Here is a 17,197-nt window from a genome sequence, read left to right on the forward strand (position 1 = left end):
AGAAGAAGAAAATGTGTTAATGCCTAGAACATTCCCAGTGATGTCGGAATAGTGATTAGTGATAGCGGAACACACACACACAAAATAGCACGAACACGTCAAAAGACAAGCTAAATAATAGTTGCAAAGGTAGACGATCCGTGCTTTCCAATGAAAAAAAAAGCAATCGAAAAATCAATAAAATGCAGCAGTTACTCGCTACCTCAAAGCTGGCTTTCAAAATACTTTGCCCCCCTCCACCTCACAGGAATTGAGACAGCTTTGAAAATTATTAAATATTCCTTCCCAACCATGAAATGGCAATTTGCATTGCTCCCGATTGCAAAATAAAACAAAACCGTTCTGTAAACATGCCAAGTAATTTAGGTACAGGTCTAGTCATCAAATCAACAAGCAAGTGCCCGTCAAACCTGTTTCCAAAACAAGAGGCACTACAGCTCCATTCTCCCAATGGCACAGACTTAAAACAGAAATGCACACTGTAACAGTGTTCCAAGGGTTTGGGAGCTACACAGAGAAAGAAGCAATGAAAGGAGGGGGTAAGAAAAAAATGCTCTGAAGGAAAGTAAGTATGCCATCATTAAAGTGATGAGTCAAAGAGCGGGTGACAGATTTGGCACCAACCCATGGCAAAGGATCTTTCAAGCTTAACTTTCATCCAGTGTACATGCATTCTTTATATGAATAATTAACGAATAATTTAAGTCTCAGTAACAGCGCAGTACTGATTTTTTTAAAAAAGTCACATTGCACTTTGGAGATGAACTGAAATTAAAATTGCTGCAGTTTCTCAGATCCAAATTGTTCCTGCTAGAACAAATTTTGGAGTAAATGACACCTGTCTCTCCTGAAATAGATGTGCGAATAATCATTGGGACACATTGTTTCTCTGTGCAAGAGACTTTTTTTGCGTTCAATATGCCTGATGTGATAACAACAGTTAGTTCTTCCTAAAAAAAAGATATTTTGGCAATTTTTTAAAAAAAATTTGAACTTTGTTTCATGGGGAAAATCTCCTTCCAGACTTTAATGATCAAGTACACAGGCATGTGTCCATTTTCACTTCAGATGAGGGGAACACTTTTTTTTAAGTCTTGATGCGGTGAAATACCTGAACCCATCATATCCATGTGTCTAAAGCACGTGCATGTATCGTAAGCAGCCACAAGATTAACCAACAATTTTGTTAAGAGCTAAACATGTATGTTTAAAAAGCTTCAACCAATTTCTCTCCAAAACTGACATGGTTCCATGGAGTGAAGGGGAGTGGACTGGAGGGGAATGATAGCTCGAGTTCTAAGGATTTCCTTGTTGCTGCTAAATCTTCACTGAAACCATCCTAATGAGTGCCATTCTATGTCATAAGATGACACCTGATTCATGCAGTTCAACTTTCTGGGACCACCCTTGAAAGAAAAACCGACAATATGGCTGAAAATTAGTGCAAAAGCCGTAAGAAAAGCATCCCAGAGATTTATCCCTTCACCACAACAGATAAAGTGATCGCAGATGTATCACGAGTGCATGAACAAAAATCACAAAATGCAACACCTGAAATCAGCACTAGCACTTTGCTGGTGCAGACTTTGTTGTCAGAATAGACTGGTATCTGCTAACTTTACCTCAAAACTGCCAGGCAGAGAGAAAAAACTTAAAGCCATAAGTACATAGGAGCAGGAATAATCCACTTGGTCCCTCAAGCTTGCTCTGCCATTTAATGAGATCATGTCTGATCAGACTGTAACTTCAAATCCCTATTCTGGCCTTCCCCAGAATAATTTCTCTCCCCCTTGCTCAACAAGAATCTTTCAATCTCTTCTTTAAAAACATTCAAAGACTCTGCTTCCACCCCATTTTCAGGAAGAGATTTCCAAAGACTCTCAACAACTGTGTGATAAAAAATTCATCCCATCTGTTTAAAATGAGGATCCTTTTATTTTTGAACAATAACTGCTAATTCTAGATTTTCAAATCAGAATAAATGATTTCTCCACATCTACTCTATCAAGACTCCTCAGGATCCTACATACGTCTCAGTCAAGCAGACTGTTATTCTTCTCAATTTCAGTGATACAAGCCAAGTCTGTCAAACCTCTCTCCAAAAGACTTTCTGCATATTCCAGGAATTAGTCTGGAAAACCTTTTCTGAGCTTCTTCAATTTATTTACATAACTCCTTAACTCAGGTGAACAATATTATCATCTGACATCTGCAATGGTTTCTCATTTTTGGTACAAACATTTTGTAAAATAAAGCTATTTTGGTAGACACAATGGATAACATGATGGCATTATCTATGACGACAATGTCTACTTGCTTTATTCTAATTATTCTCTGCTCACCAGATACCCAGTTCTGGAACACTCATATTTATCAAGCATGGAATAAATGTATTATACATGGTGCATCGTGAAAGATAATGACTAGTTGCTTTGTGATTTAAGCTGTGGAGAATTCTGGAGAACTATTTCAGAGAGTGACCATGATGGCAATGTATTAACGCACTCAATCACAGTGGCAGTGTTTGGTGGGTGTTGCTGATGTCTATTGATATGTGAAGGGACTGAGATTTGAAGAGTTGAGTGCGCATTCAGTATTTGGCATGTGGCTTTTATGGGGTTACTGCTGGTATAGAGGATGGATTAGATACAGGAATTGTATTTTAAATAATTCCTTTAAGTTTGACCTTGTAAAGGTGCTGATTTCGCTCGCTGAGTGGAATATTTTCATAGTCCTCTTCTCAATATTTACCATTTAGAAGGGGTAATCATTATTTATGGACATAAATGCGCACAAAGGGCATGTGTGTACCTTCTATATTTAATCTTGTAAATCCCACAGGTATGTACATTCATTGATTTCATTACTTGTTTCCCAAGGAACCAACAAGATCATATGTCTTTCTACCTCCTTCGGTCAGTCACAGTAACACATTTCTTATCTGTCGCTTTACTACATGCTGTGTGGGAAGCTGAGTCAGATTGCTAGTGGGTGGGATATGCAACTGCAGTCTGATCAGCACACCCACGTGCAAAATGCCAGTGCTGTGGGATAGCAAAGTGCAAATCTTTTTAAGATTTAATTTTTTAATGAGACTGTAATATTTGACAGATTGTTGGTGGGAGAAAAAGCAATATTACTACTTCCACACCAAAATCACAGCATCAACAACATGCAGACTATTTAACTCATCGTTTCAGAACAACTGCAGTACCAAATTCAATGATGCAGTTCGAGTCAATGAACGTCATGAAATAGTCAAAAAAAATGCCATTAATTGGTGTTTCAGTGGGTCAATGAGCAAAATAGCTCAGCAGTGGGAAAAACATCAGGACCATGATCCTGTGCAACCCTAAACCATTTTGTTAGCCTTCCTGCCTCTGACATAGCTGTCAAAGGCCCAACCATAATGTAGCTGAAACCTTGTTAATGCTACGTGGTTTGATTTTTGGAAAGGTTATTTGAATTTATATGATGCGTTATCATGTTGTCAGCATTTTTCAGGACACTTGATACAAATTTTGGACTTTAAAGGTTCATTGATCTCAACCATAGCAATAATGATATTGTTGCAATTGCTATTATTACTACAAGTATTGCTGGAAGTTATGTAATGACAGGAAGGTATGGATCTCCCAAACGGTGTAATCACCCTTTGTTATTCATTCAATGGTTACACAAACACATGATGAATAAACAGTTGGATAAGGAGGTTAACCTAATGACATGTCTTTGCTTTCCTTTCTGTAAGAGCATGAAAGTAACAACATTGAATTCAGCCAGGTCAATATCCCACGCAGGGACAAGCCATGATTGAGCAGCCAAAGACATAGATTGAATAACAAGCATTCCACAGGTTGTGAAGAGATTGTTAACTAGATTATGATCTGATTACATCAAGATTCATACCCACAGAACCCTCACATTTCAACCTACAGATCATGTTTGAGTTACGCTAAGCAATGGCCAAATGAGGCCAAATCAGAGCCCATACTTGTAGACCCTGTTAGGACTACCTAACATGAGTTCTATGGAAGTTTGAGGGCAATCGACTTTAATTGATTTTCTGCTAATTAAACAGTATACAGAAGTGACAGATTTATAGTAAGCAAAGCAAAATTCAGTTAGAAAAAAATCACAGTTCAAAATATTTATGTCATTGAAGTCCAATTGCTTTGTAAAACATACACAGTGAATACCAGGCAATGACTATCTCCAAAAAGAGAGAATTTAAACATTGCCCCTTGAAATTCCAAAATATCACCATCACTGAATCCCCCTTTAGAAAAATCCCTGGGATAACCATTGACTAGATACTAAATTGACAGCCATGTAAATATGTAATTACAACAGCAAGACATCAGCTGTGAAATGTGTGGTGAGTAACTCACCTTCTGAGTCCTCAAAGCCTATCCACCATCTACTTGCCTGAATGATAGTCAAAAAACTTGACACCATCCAGGACAAAGCAGCCAATTTAGTTGGCACCCCATCAAATACCTTCACTCCTTTACCACTGATGCACTATGTACCATCTGCAAAAATCCTGCAGAAGCTCACCCAGGCTTGTTTGACAGCACCTTCCCAACCTGTGACCTCAACCATTTAGAAAGATGAGATCAACCAATGCAAGTTCCCTGCCAAAACATGCATCGTCCTGATGTGGAATTAGATCATTGTTTCTTCACGTTTGTTCAGTCGAAATCCTGGAATTTCTTCCCTAATAGCATTGTGAGTATACCTGCTCTAAAATGAGCTGCAGTAGTTCAAGAAGACAACTCACTGCCACCTCTTTCAGGAAAATTAACAGCGTAATAAAAATGTTGTCCTAATCAATGCCATCCATGTAATGAAAAGCATCAGTTGATCCTTGGTCAGTATTTTTTTTGTCATGTTGTATCAGTTAAGATATACATTCCCAAATAGGAGGAGGGGAAAAATAACTACAGTTCAGTATTCTCTAACACATGCACATGTTTGTATATGGTCATTGGGAGGAAACCAGGGTCTGGACTATTCACCATTATGTCTGTGGTTGAATAGTCCACTAATATTAATTATCTAAGTTCAAATATCACAAGTAGCCTGAGCAAGGCTGGTGATACCAGATCAATTTCTTATTGATCTCAAAATAGTGCTTTTAATGTCTGTGGAATTCCACAAGTGATGTGAGTATAAATTTAGTAACTAAATGATAAATACTTACTATTTTACTATTTAACCCTTCAAAACCCCTCTACCCATTTCATGTCAAATTTGATCAGGCAAGTAATGGAATTGCATTTTACAAATGATGAAATATCACTTCAAATAACTTTGTAATCAAATGATGCAAAGCTGTGAAATGACAATGAAGCTGTTTCCCACTATGTTGTGTGTCATTCATTTTGTGTATCATCAGTTGAGGGAAAATTTACATAAATAAATAATAAATCAATGAAATAAGTCCATTACAATTTCAAAAATAAATTATTTTGATATTATTGCTAAATCATCGCTATATTTTCATTTCATTTAGAATGTCAATCATTTATGCTGTTACATTTCAGACATATATGTGTATGTAAATGCAGAACAAAAACTGCAAGAATTCCAACAAGCAAATGCAATTCACAATCCCACCCTGGTATAAAAGTGCACCATTAGTAAAAAGCTAACATGGTTCCTTTCAAATGAACCATGAAATGACTTCATTTTGTGCTGCTGCATGAGGGAGGATTTGCAAATGCAATTGAGAATAAAAATACACTGAAATGCACTCTACAGTACTACCTAACACCATTATCATACAGTCACAATGTCCTGCTTGGCATTTTTTGTATTTTAAGAAAACTCCTACTTTGCTTTGCCCTGCTCTTCCATTTCTTGTTCTTTACTTAATAAGCAGAATAGAATCTTATTTAGGGCAGCCAATGCACCATTCATCTTAAGTGAGACAGCAATTTTGACATTAAATTACTGATTCTTAAGTCCTTTGGAAAAGTATTTGCTTTTCACTCATTTACAACCTAGGGCTTAATGGTTGGGAGTTGCAAATATCCAGATGGGAGCATTACTGAAAGTGACTTCTCAATAACCAAATAACCCCTTTTTCCTCTTTTTCTTTTGATTTTCAAAACAAGTGATAGTGCAAATATACAGATTATATCATCTGTCCCTGGATATGCATGAGCTGAATATTAATTTTGCTGATTAAAATACAATGAAATTTTTGCCTCGGGAGTTGCAGAAGTGTTCACTACAAACTTTCATATATCAGTTGACATGTTATAAACTTAAACCTTTTATTGTTTTTTCCAGTATTTTCCTCTCCTTTACTGAAGGTGCTGGTTTACAATGAGATGCAGTTCCACAGTGCTAGCTGATTTTCATGCTTCTTTCTTACTAAACTCGGAGAAGAAACAGAAGCTGAAAATTTGCTACAGGTTGGTGAGCTTGAAACTGTTGTGGTGCAGTGTTGAATTAGGCATACTTGACCGATATTGTCATATCAGTGAACAGAAATGAGATCTTGGCTTATTTCCACCAACCTAGCCAAGCAAGGTGCATGGATACAAATGCTACTGTTTTTAAGCAAATACAACTGGAGTTTAGTATTGAGACATTTCTGAACTGCATGGCTTAATGAATACTATTAATATATATTGAAAAGTATTGGAGGAGTTCTATAAGAACATAATGTCCCTTAATTATACCTCATTATAGCTGAACTTGAATTTATACTTTCGGAGAAAACCTTTCCCCAAATATGTAATGCAGGCAGCATATAGTTGATAATGTCTGCAACTTCATTTCTGTTACTGAAGGCCAGACATCTTTATGCCAGTTCTCTAAACATGTTTAACAATGGACTATATAATTAAAATGTTCCAACAACCACATGTGCTTTTTTCATTAGAGATTTAGATGCCCATTTCTACCTTCATAGCATTGACTGATTTCAGCTATTTCAGCTCGTATACTGTGGAAATCCTCTTTAATGCCTTTGTTGCCCCTATTCTCAATTATTCCAATGCACTCACAGCTGATCTCCTGCATCAGTCTTTAAACACAAGGTCGTTCAAAATTCTGCTGTCCGTGTCTTTATTCATATCAAGTCCTGTTCCCTATCATCTCTCTGTTCGCTGACCTACATTGGCTCTCACTCAAGCATTGCAGTGATTGTAATCTCCTTATTAACTATTAGTGATACTATTTTCAAGAGAAAGTTGATTGTATCACTCCATTTTCAACAGAAATACTAAAAGCAATAGTCCTTGAGCATGAACAGCAAGCTGCACAGACTACATGGAGTTCACAAGCTATTAGCATATACAGAGACACTCATTGGTGTCAGAATAAGAAAACATCAATTTGTGTTGGTGCTTCACAGAGGTATTAATGTACAAAATATGACACCCACTCACATAAGGAGACATGTGCAGATGATCGAAAGCTTGATCAAAGAAGTCGATTTAAAAGACTGTTTTAAAGGGGGAATGCAAAGTAGAAAGACAGAGAGCTGTAGGGAGGGAATTCTGAAATTTAGGGCCCAGACAGCTGAATGCATGTTATAAAATAAGAGTGAAAATCTAACTAATGGACTCAGATCCACAGCGACAACCAAAGTACATGGACAAATGAGAACTAGCACCTCTTCTCAAAACCCTGTCCTATACTTTTGATAAAGGAGTAAATGAATAGGTTTATTTTTGAATGAAAGATTATAAATTGTTGATGCTGTCTTCATATGAGATTACAGTTTTTAAATCATCCCTCCCTCTTAAAACAAAATCCTTTCACTTTCCAAATTGTTATAAATAATTTTCTACTCTTTTCCTAACCACTCGCAGATTTTTCAGTCAGGATCTTTAGAGTTGACACTAGGGCTGATTTCTCACCTTTCCACATGGGGATTGAGAGGTCGTCCCTGCTCATCAGTAGTTCAGGCACTAGTTTGGGCTATAGGTCTGTAATGTCCAGTCATTGCTTGAGACAGTCTATTTCCAACTGAACGATCAGGACTACTTTCAAAAAATCACTCACTTTTGAAACTAGTGCAGCCTAAGGCTGTCCTCTTGAAATTGCAGCTATGTTTTCTCATTCATTTATAGTCTGACCCCATTTCTCTGGTACAATGATGAGCGTATAGGTTCATTGCTGTATCTGTCCCCAGGCAACAGCAGAAACCAGTAGGATTAGCAATTGAACAATGTATTGTTGCACAAAATAAAGGGGAAACTATGAAAAGCCAGAGTCAATTACTGTCATTAACATTTTATCATTCCTTATTCATTGTCACCTTCAATTATTATCAAGGACTCCAAAACAAATGTATTTTTTCACAGCCAATAAAGATTGATCGTGTCAGTGTGCTACACAACTGCAGTTTGCTTTCATCATGTTGAAGAGTGATAAATTTTGACCTTTGGGTTCATAAACTACTAAGTCATTGTTTCCCAAATCCTTTTCTGGTGTGACCTCATTTTCATGTATGAGATTCTACGTAACCCCAAGTGAAAGTTTTTTTTGGAAGAGGTGGAGGGAATGGAGGGAATAGCACAAGAGTTGAGAGAAATGGAGTAATTCTGGTGTCAGTGGGGGATCAAATAGATGTGGAAAGATCTCCACCTCCCCTCCTTGTCCTCACTGCTCACCACCATCTCCCTCCGCTTCAACACCAGCCTTCCTCCATCTTCCTTGAGGGGCAGTTAATGAAAAGGCAGGCAGAATGACCACCTACTTTCTGACATGGACTCGCATACAATAGGAAATTGGGCCTCTGTGAGCAGTCAATTCGGGCACACTGAATAGTCCAAGTATTTTAAAGGGGTCACATAGAAGTTATGTGATTAGACCAAGGTGGTAGCCATTGCTGCTTCAGACTCAATACCCTAAAATCTTGACTGGTGACTCCTCTGGGGGTACAATCCACAGTTTGGGAAGCTGTACATTGGGGACTAAAATCAGCTATATTGCAAGTCTTGGTAACTATTGTTATGAAGCAGAGGTCATCCAACCCACTCCCCCCATGATACCTAAAACCAAAATACCCAGAGAAGCTTGCCTCTCCTCATAATCTGTTAAAGGAAGTGTGAAAATTGTTATAAAACTCCCTCTCACCTTCCAATCTGTTATGAAGGAGTAGTTAAATAAAACAAAATCCTTTCATTCACCCTATAATCAACAAGTAACAATTTATTTATCTAGCCCTAAGAGTAAGCAAATTAACAGAACTACTAACAAACCAAACAATTCTCCCTTAACTACTAACTATTCCTGAATAAAGCTAAACTCTAATGGAATGCTCTTCTCCCACCTGTATAAACCAAAATAATAAGAAAAATAAATTAAAACTTAGTCTCTCAAAATTACAGCCAGAACAAGTCTTCCAGAATGCCCTTTGCCTTCTCTGGTGTTCTGCTGTCAGGAACACCTTTCTCCTTCACATTCCTCTGTCAGGAATGCCTTTCTCCATTGAATTCTTGTGTCAGGGATATTAGCAAAGAGTACTACTGTACCTTTAGTTTACAAATTAGGTTTTCTGAGAGTTTAGAGGATCCTATGAAAGCTAGTGATTCTTTCTTTCATAGCTGAGAGCTCTTCTACTGGCAGACCACAGTTGACTCTCATACCGATTTTTAAATGCCCTCTTCTTTTATGCCCTTGATGATCTATTAATGTCTTACAACAGGATTAATCCTAGGTTGTCAAAACTTTCAGATTTAAATTTATTTGAGTTTTGGTATCTAGGGCTTGGTTTAAGTTAATTGGCTACATTTAAAAATCTGCTGTCTTGGTAAAAATGATGCTTTGCCTGCTAACAACATAACCCTTTGATACAATGTTTGAATTTCAAGAACTCTCTGTACATCTGCATCCTGCAGACTTTTGTTTTAAATTTCCAGGCCTAAAAATAGGACACCATCTTTTAAAAAGACCATGTACTCTCTCCCCCGACATCATTTTACAAACATCAAATCTAACATCCTGCCTTCTAATCCACAGATACTCTACCCAACTTTGCAACACTATACACTACAGTACCCATACAAATGACAGCTGAATTCAGAATAGGGTGTTGATTGATCCACTTATAGGCTTTTAACATTCACTGTTGAGACCCACACATGAAGAATAGACAAACAAATGGAAGGGACGATCAAAGTCATAGGATTTTACAGCAAGGAAAGAGTACCTTTAACCTATTTTGTCTACACAGTCATCAAGCACCTATCTATTCCAGTCGCATTTTCCAGCACTTGGCTGCACACACTGTGGCATTTCAAGTGTCCATATGAATATTTCTTAAAGGTTGTGATCATTCTCACCTCAACCACACTTCCAGATATCTACCACCAACTGAATAAAAATTCTTTCTGAAATCCCCTGAAAGCTTTTTGCCTCTTATCCTAAGTCTTTGTCTCTTGTTATTGATGCCTCTGCTGAGGGGATCAGTTTCTTTCTGCTACCCGAACTCTACCACTTAATCAGGACCACTCTTAACTTTCTTTGCTTCAAAGAAAGCATCTCTAGATGAATGAAGGAAGGAGGGGACTTGGAGAAATATCAGAGGAGATCAAAACCAATGAAGTACTGTCCCAGCAATGGTCTTTTTATTGTCGCAGATGCACTGTCCATGTCAGCATTGGTTGGACTGGCCACTGTACTGCTCTGAAGGAGACAGATGTCTGTTTTTCACACAGGCAACGTCTTCCATCATCCTTTGGAGCGCAGCAATTATGCTGAATGGGATAGATACTGAACAGTTTGAGTAGCTTAGAACTGGAGACATGTACCTCCAACAGAGGTATAATAAAGCTACAACATAACATCTTCCTGACTGCCCATCAGCCTCATTTCAATCATTGGTAAAGTGATAGAAATTCAGGACAAATGGATCTAACCCAAGAAAAATCCTGCTCAGTTTGGGCTCATAATCAAAGTTTCATGATACCTTTGGTTCAAACATGGACAAAACAGCTGAATTCTAGGAGTAAGTGTTACTACCCTTTGATAAACTCATAGAAAAGGAGCCTCTAGGTGACAATGATCATAAAATGTTAGAATTTTATGCGCAGTTTGAAAGAGCAAATGATGAGTCCACAACTGGTGTCTTATACTAAAATAAACATAAACATGAGGGCATGAAGGCAGAACTGATTCAGGTGAACTGGGACACTAATTTAAAAGGTAGGAGAGTAGCATTGCTGTGGCATACTTTTAAGAAGCTATTTAACAACTCTCAGCAAAGATTTATCCCAATAAGAATGAAAATTCTCTTAGAAGGATGCATCATCTGGCAAGATATGGAAATTAGAAATAGTATCAATTTGAAAGAAGCTTTATAGAAATCACAAACATTTGTGATGAAATCTCTGTAAGAACCTGCAAAAATGACTAAAAAGGCTATTTAAAAGGTAGAAAATAAAGTGAGGGAAATCTAGCCAGTAATGTAAGAACAGAATAGGGGACATTAGAAGTATTTGAATATGAAAACAGAAAGGAAAGATTATGTTGGTCCTCTAGAGTGTGTATGAAATTTGATATTGGAAACCAAAGAAATCTCAGAGGGACAGAACAGGCTTAGTGTGATTCACTTCATGGTAGAAAACTTTCTAAAGACAACGGAAATTCAAGAGATGATATGGACAGATAAACTTGAAATAAACAGAATCACCAGGAAAAAGGTTTTAGGTGAATTAATGGACCTGCAGGCTTAGCAGACACCAGGACTGGGTGACCTACATCTGATGGAGTTCATCAACACCTTTTCAAGGACAATTAGAGATTGTCAGTAAAAAGTAAATGTTCCAACAATGCTTGCATTGTGTAAATAAATAACTAATGATCCAAAGTGGCACCAGAGGGGTGCAGACAAGGTTCATTAGGTTGATTCCAGAATTGAGAGGGTTGACTTATGAGGAGAAATGGAGTATACTAGGATTATATGCATTGGAATCCAGAAGAATTTTGAGTGCGTGGGATCTTAATGAAACATATAAAATTATGAAGGGAATAGACAAGATAGAAACAGGGAGGCTCTTTCCATGAGTATTTGAAACTAGAACTAGGGGGCATCGCCTCAAAATAAGGGGGAGGAAATTTAGCATTGATTGAGGAAGAACTTCTTAACCCAAAGGGTTGTGAATCTGTGGAATTCCCTGTCCAGTGAAAAAGTTGAAACTAGTTTGTTGAATGGTTTTAAGGCAAAGACAGGTAGAGTTTTGAACAGCAACGGAATTAAGGGTTACGCTGAGCGGATGGGTGTGTGGAGCTGAGTCCATGGAAAGATCAGCCATGATCTTATATAATGGTGGATTGGGCTTCATGGGTCAGATGACCTATCCCTGCTCCTAAAACAGTAGGAACTGCAGATGCTGGAGAATCTGAGATAACAGGGCGTAGAGCTGGATGAACACAGCAGGCCAAGCAGCATCAGAGGATCAGGAAGGCTGACGTTTCAGGCCTAGACCAGAACCCTGCAGCTCAATGGTACCAATGTAAACTTCACAAGCTTCAAAATCTTCCCTCTCCCTACCCCATCCCAAAATCAGCCCAGCTCGTCCCCACCTCCCTAACCTGTCCTTCCTCCCACCTATCCCCTCCTCCCACCTCAAGCCCCATCCTGATCTCCTATCTACAAGTCTCATCCCATCCCCTTGACCTGTCCATCATCCCTGGACTGACCTATCTCCTCCCCATCTCCCCATCTTTACTGGCTCCATCCCCGCCACTTTGACCTGTCCATCTCCTCTCCACCTGGCTTCTCCTCTATCCATCTTCTATCCACCTCCTTCTCTCTCCATATTTATTTCAGATCCCCCTTCCCTTCTCCCATTTCTGAAGAAGGGTCTAGGCCCAAAACGTCAGCTTTCCTGCTCCTCTGATGCTGCTGGCCTGCTGTGTTCCTCCAGCTCTACACCTTGTTACTCCTGCTCCTGTTTGTTTTGGTTTTGTGTTCTGAATTCACTTTTTTCATCCTCTCAAGCACATCAGACTAACCATACATCCTGCCTCAAATTACTGATATCGTTGAAAAAAAGGTTCAGATATGCAGAATTTTAAAGTGGGAGGACAAGTAATAGCTATTAAAAAAGGAGACTTTAGGAACCTAGGTTTTTAAACAGCAACATTGAGTAGAAAAGCAAATTAATCATAATTTTCGAGGGTCAGGTATGTGGGGATTTAGATGTCTTATTTTGTTCAGGAAAACATCAAAATCTACAGAGGGCCAAAAATTTTTGTTCTGGAACAATAAGCTTTTGTTGTGAGATTCAGAGGTGATCTAACAAGAGTTTGAAAGTATGACAGGTTTTTGAACAACATACCAGTCATCAATGAATTGGTAACTGGAATGTACAATTTCAGGATCAACACCAAAGTACAGAAATAAGAAAGCGAAGATAGGAAAAGATGAAATCCTTAGAAAATGCATCATAACTGAAGAGGCAAGTGAATTAATAACTGAAAAATAAAAGTTGAAATGGATGTTGCAAAAAAGAAAGATAATACTGAAATTAGTAGAGGGATCTTTTGTTGAGGTGGCACAGCTATGATAATTGAATCACTTTTCTTGACAATGTAAAATTTGATGGTTCCTCCATGTATTATTCAAAATCCGTGCCCAATTATTTCTCAAATTCCACATTTGGAAGTGGCTTATCAATTTGCATTTGAGTCATTAATGGATTGTTATCTGGTATCAGACTGTTTCCTGATACAGTTATACTCTTGTTAAAATTACACTGTCAGAAATCATGGGCTCAATCTTGCAGTTTTTGGTGAGTCCAATTTGTGTTGAGTTTTCTTCGAAGTTTGTCACATGATGCCCAGCATGTTATCTTGCTGTGTCTTACCAAAGCCATCCCATTAATTATCTACTGCATCCCATCTCTCATGTCTGACTATCACCCCATCATACCATGTATTCTTCCCCAAACCATTCACATCACAGGCTATCCAGAAATTAACTGACCGACTTTGTATGTCCACACCATTTTAAAAAATATGTTGTGCAGGTAAAGTATTGTTAGTTCAGATTTGAACCACACGGCTGCTGGCATTTGCCCAAATCATGGCACTCAGGGGAAAATTGGTGCCCTGCTTTGTTGGCAGGGTCCTGAAGGCCCTGCTGGAAGACATTGTACCCCCAAAGAAAAACAGTAAGGCCACAACATCAGACCATGTCAGCCTGGTCAAGGTTAAAATAGTCTCAACCATTTGCTCAACACTTTAGGAAGAAAGTCAATGTCCCTCTTCACAAGACCAACATAACTGCCAACACCATCTCTCCAATACCTCACCCTTACTCTATCTTTGCTCCTCTATCCAACTCCCTCGCTCATGTCCTCTCACTCTCACTATTGTCTACAACATTTTCCCAATTGCTCTCGCCCACTCCCAGCCCTGACAGTACTAAACCTGCATGTCCTCTCTGTTGCCTACACATCTGTGTCCATACCTGCAACAGTAATGTGCCACCCTCTTTTATCCCCTGTAATATTTACTTCTTTCTCAGTCTGTGAGGAAAACAGTATACACCAGGGTAGAAAGAGTCAAGACCGGTGGTGTGTTGTTCACCATTCAGTTCCTGACATCTTGTGAGGAGAAGGGTGAGAGAAGATGATGTCCTAGCGGTATTATCCTTGGACTGCTAATCCAGAGACTTGGGCAATGATCTGGGGACCTGGGTTTGAATCCCGCTATAGCAGATGGTGGAATTTGAATTCAATTAAAACCTGGAATTAAGAGACCAATATTCTGTTGCCAATTGTCAGGAAAACCCTAACTGTAATCCATCCTTTTGGGAAGGACACTGCCATCCTTACCTGGTCTGGCCTAAGTGTGACTCCAGATCCACAACAATGTGATTGCATCTTAACTGCCCTCTGGACAATTAGAGATGGGCAATAAATGCTGGCATTGTCAGTGATGCCCTCATAACCTAAATGAATTTTAAAAATTCCTAAATCACTACACTGAGCTAACCTGGATTCCAGATTCATTATCAGAGATTGACCTTGATTTAGTCTGCGAGGAACCTCTAAACAAAGGCTATCATTCTTCCTTTGGCCAAAGTCTGCTGACACCCATGACCAACTTCCCAGTGCTGTGCCCGCCGTAAATGGCTCAGCAAAAATAGCAGTCATATGACCCTGGTACCTTTGGCTGTGCAGACAAAGTACAAAAATGGTAAGTAAGCAGCACGTAGTGAGTGAGCATAATGACAGCATGCAAAAGAATGTCATCCCGTCTAGTCTATGGGCTGGGTGCCCATTCTTGAATGCACAGCATCCTTGCAATAGCATTGCAATGATAGCTGGTGCTGTCGCTTGATGTGCAGCATAGAAGTGTCCTCTAAATAGATTATTAATGTACCATGGGCATGTGGTGTACATGGCTGGTGCCCATGAGTCGATTTTTGCCATTAACAAGGCACTAAACAATGGTTAATCCCTACATCTGGCATCTTGCTACTGCCTAGCAGTGATTGCATTACAGTTTGTGAGATATACAAAAGATGTATATTGCACCTGAAGTCAAGATGGGGCCTTGCCATTATTGTCGCCGTGGCCCAAGTTGCTCAGACCACTGTACAATTCCACCTAGAATTTCAAAACAACATAGTCCCACGATTCATCTAAAAGGCTGCCAGTTCCCAAGAAATAAGGCACTTTTCCTTCTTAACAGTGGAAAACATAAATCAAATATCACTGTGCCTAGCTCAAATCTTCCTTCTGTTTTTTTTAAGTTTCAGCATTGCCTCAGTTAACTAGGAAACAACCTTTACATTTATATAAAAGCAATTGGCTTTCTGTCTTCAATGCAGTGTGAAAATTCCTCTGGGATCTTTTGACCCACTGCCTGAAGGCATTTTCAGCTTTTGAGTGGATTTCAGTAGAACTGTCAAACTGAGGTCACCATCTAAAGAGAGAAACACACAAACTGTGAGACAAGAAGAGACCAAGGTCCATCAATCCACCTTTGGTCATGGTGGTCAATGATATTGAACTTATTGACTCATCATAATAATCAATGTTCATCAAAAAGTCTAAGATAAACCCAGAAATGACACCTCAACTGAGAAAAGCATTGAGAATGATAGGTCTAAAGCCACCCTTTTCCTTTGAAGCACTCCATTATCAATGATGCTCAGCTGCAGCAGAGTGCACCATCTACCAGCTGTACTGGAGAAGACCAGCAAGCCTCCTCAGATTACTCTTTCCAAACCCACAACCAATACCTTCTCAAAGGCAAAGGCTAAAAGATCATGGGAACACCACCACCTGTAAGCTCCCCTCCACGCCACTCATCATCCTGATTTGGAAGTATATCACTGTTTCTCACAACAACATCCTGGAACACACTCTCTTGGGCAGGGTCGTTCAACCTACAGCACATGAACTAAAATAGTTCAAAAAGGCAGCTCACCACTACTTGGTCAAAGGCAACCTAGATTGAGAAATAAATGCTGGTCCAGCCAATGACAACTTCCTCTGGTGAATGAATCATAGGAAAATGCTATGGGCTTTGCACAGGATCTTTCCTATTGCAACAGCATCATCTTTCACCCTTTCAGTTAGTCAGCCAACTGGGGGAGGGTAAATGAGAGGACTTGAGCTTTCCATCTGAGCAAGGATGTCTGATTAAAGGGTCAATGCAATAAATGACCCAAGGGTACAAAGGCCTCAGTTACTTGTTTGAGGCTGCAGGAATCATAGCAATATTGAGGAGACCCGGGAGTCTGTTCACTATTGTCCCAAACTCCAGCTCCTCCTAGTCTTTCTCCTTTACCTGGAGCCCCTGCTGCAGGACCTGTGTGACTGCAGTCAGGTGAACTCCCTAAGGAAAGCAGGAATTGGTGCTCTCTCCTACCTGCTAATTGTGGATGGAAGCAATATAGAATTCCTATCGTGTGGACACAAGTCCACATCGCCCGTCTCGAAGACCATCCCACCTAAACCCACCCCTCCCATGTCTAACCCACCTAATCTAAACATCCCTAGACACTATGGGCAACTTAGCATGGCCAATCCACCTAACTTGCACAGGTTTGGACTATGGGAGGAAACCGGAGCACCTGGAGGAAATCCACGCAGACACAGAAAGAACGTACAAACTCCACACAGACAATCACCTGAGGGTGGATTTGAACCCAGGTTCCTGGCACTGTAAGGCAACAATGCTAACGACTGAGCCACCAAGCTGCCTCAAA

The 17,197-nt window shown here is 39.3% G+C and overlaps 1 protein-coding gene across 14 annotated transcripts in view; it reads right to left on the reverse strand.

Annotated features, from left to right (window-relative positions):
* The window catches only part of adgrb1a (adhesion G protein-coupled receptor B1a), a 572,033-nt gene that overhangs the window by 173,069 nt on the left and 381,767 nt on the right, over window positions 1–17,197 (reverse strand). The gene's annotated exons all lie outside the window — the stretch shown is intronic.

This window comes from Stegostoma tigrinum, chromosome 5 (assembly GCF_030684315.1).
Source record: "Stegostoma tigrinum isolate sSteTig4 chromosome 5, sSteTig4.hap1, whole genome shotgun sequence".
In the NCBI taxonomy this organism is placed as follows: Eukaryota; Metazoa; Chordata; class Chondrichthyes; order Orectolobiformes; family Stegostomatidae; genus Stegostoma; species Stegostoma tigrinum.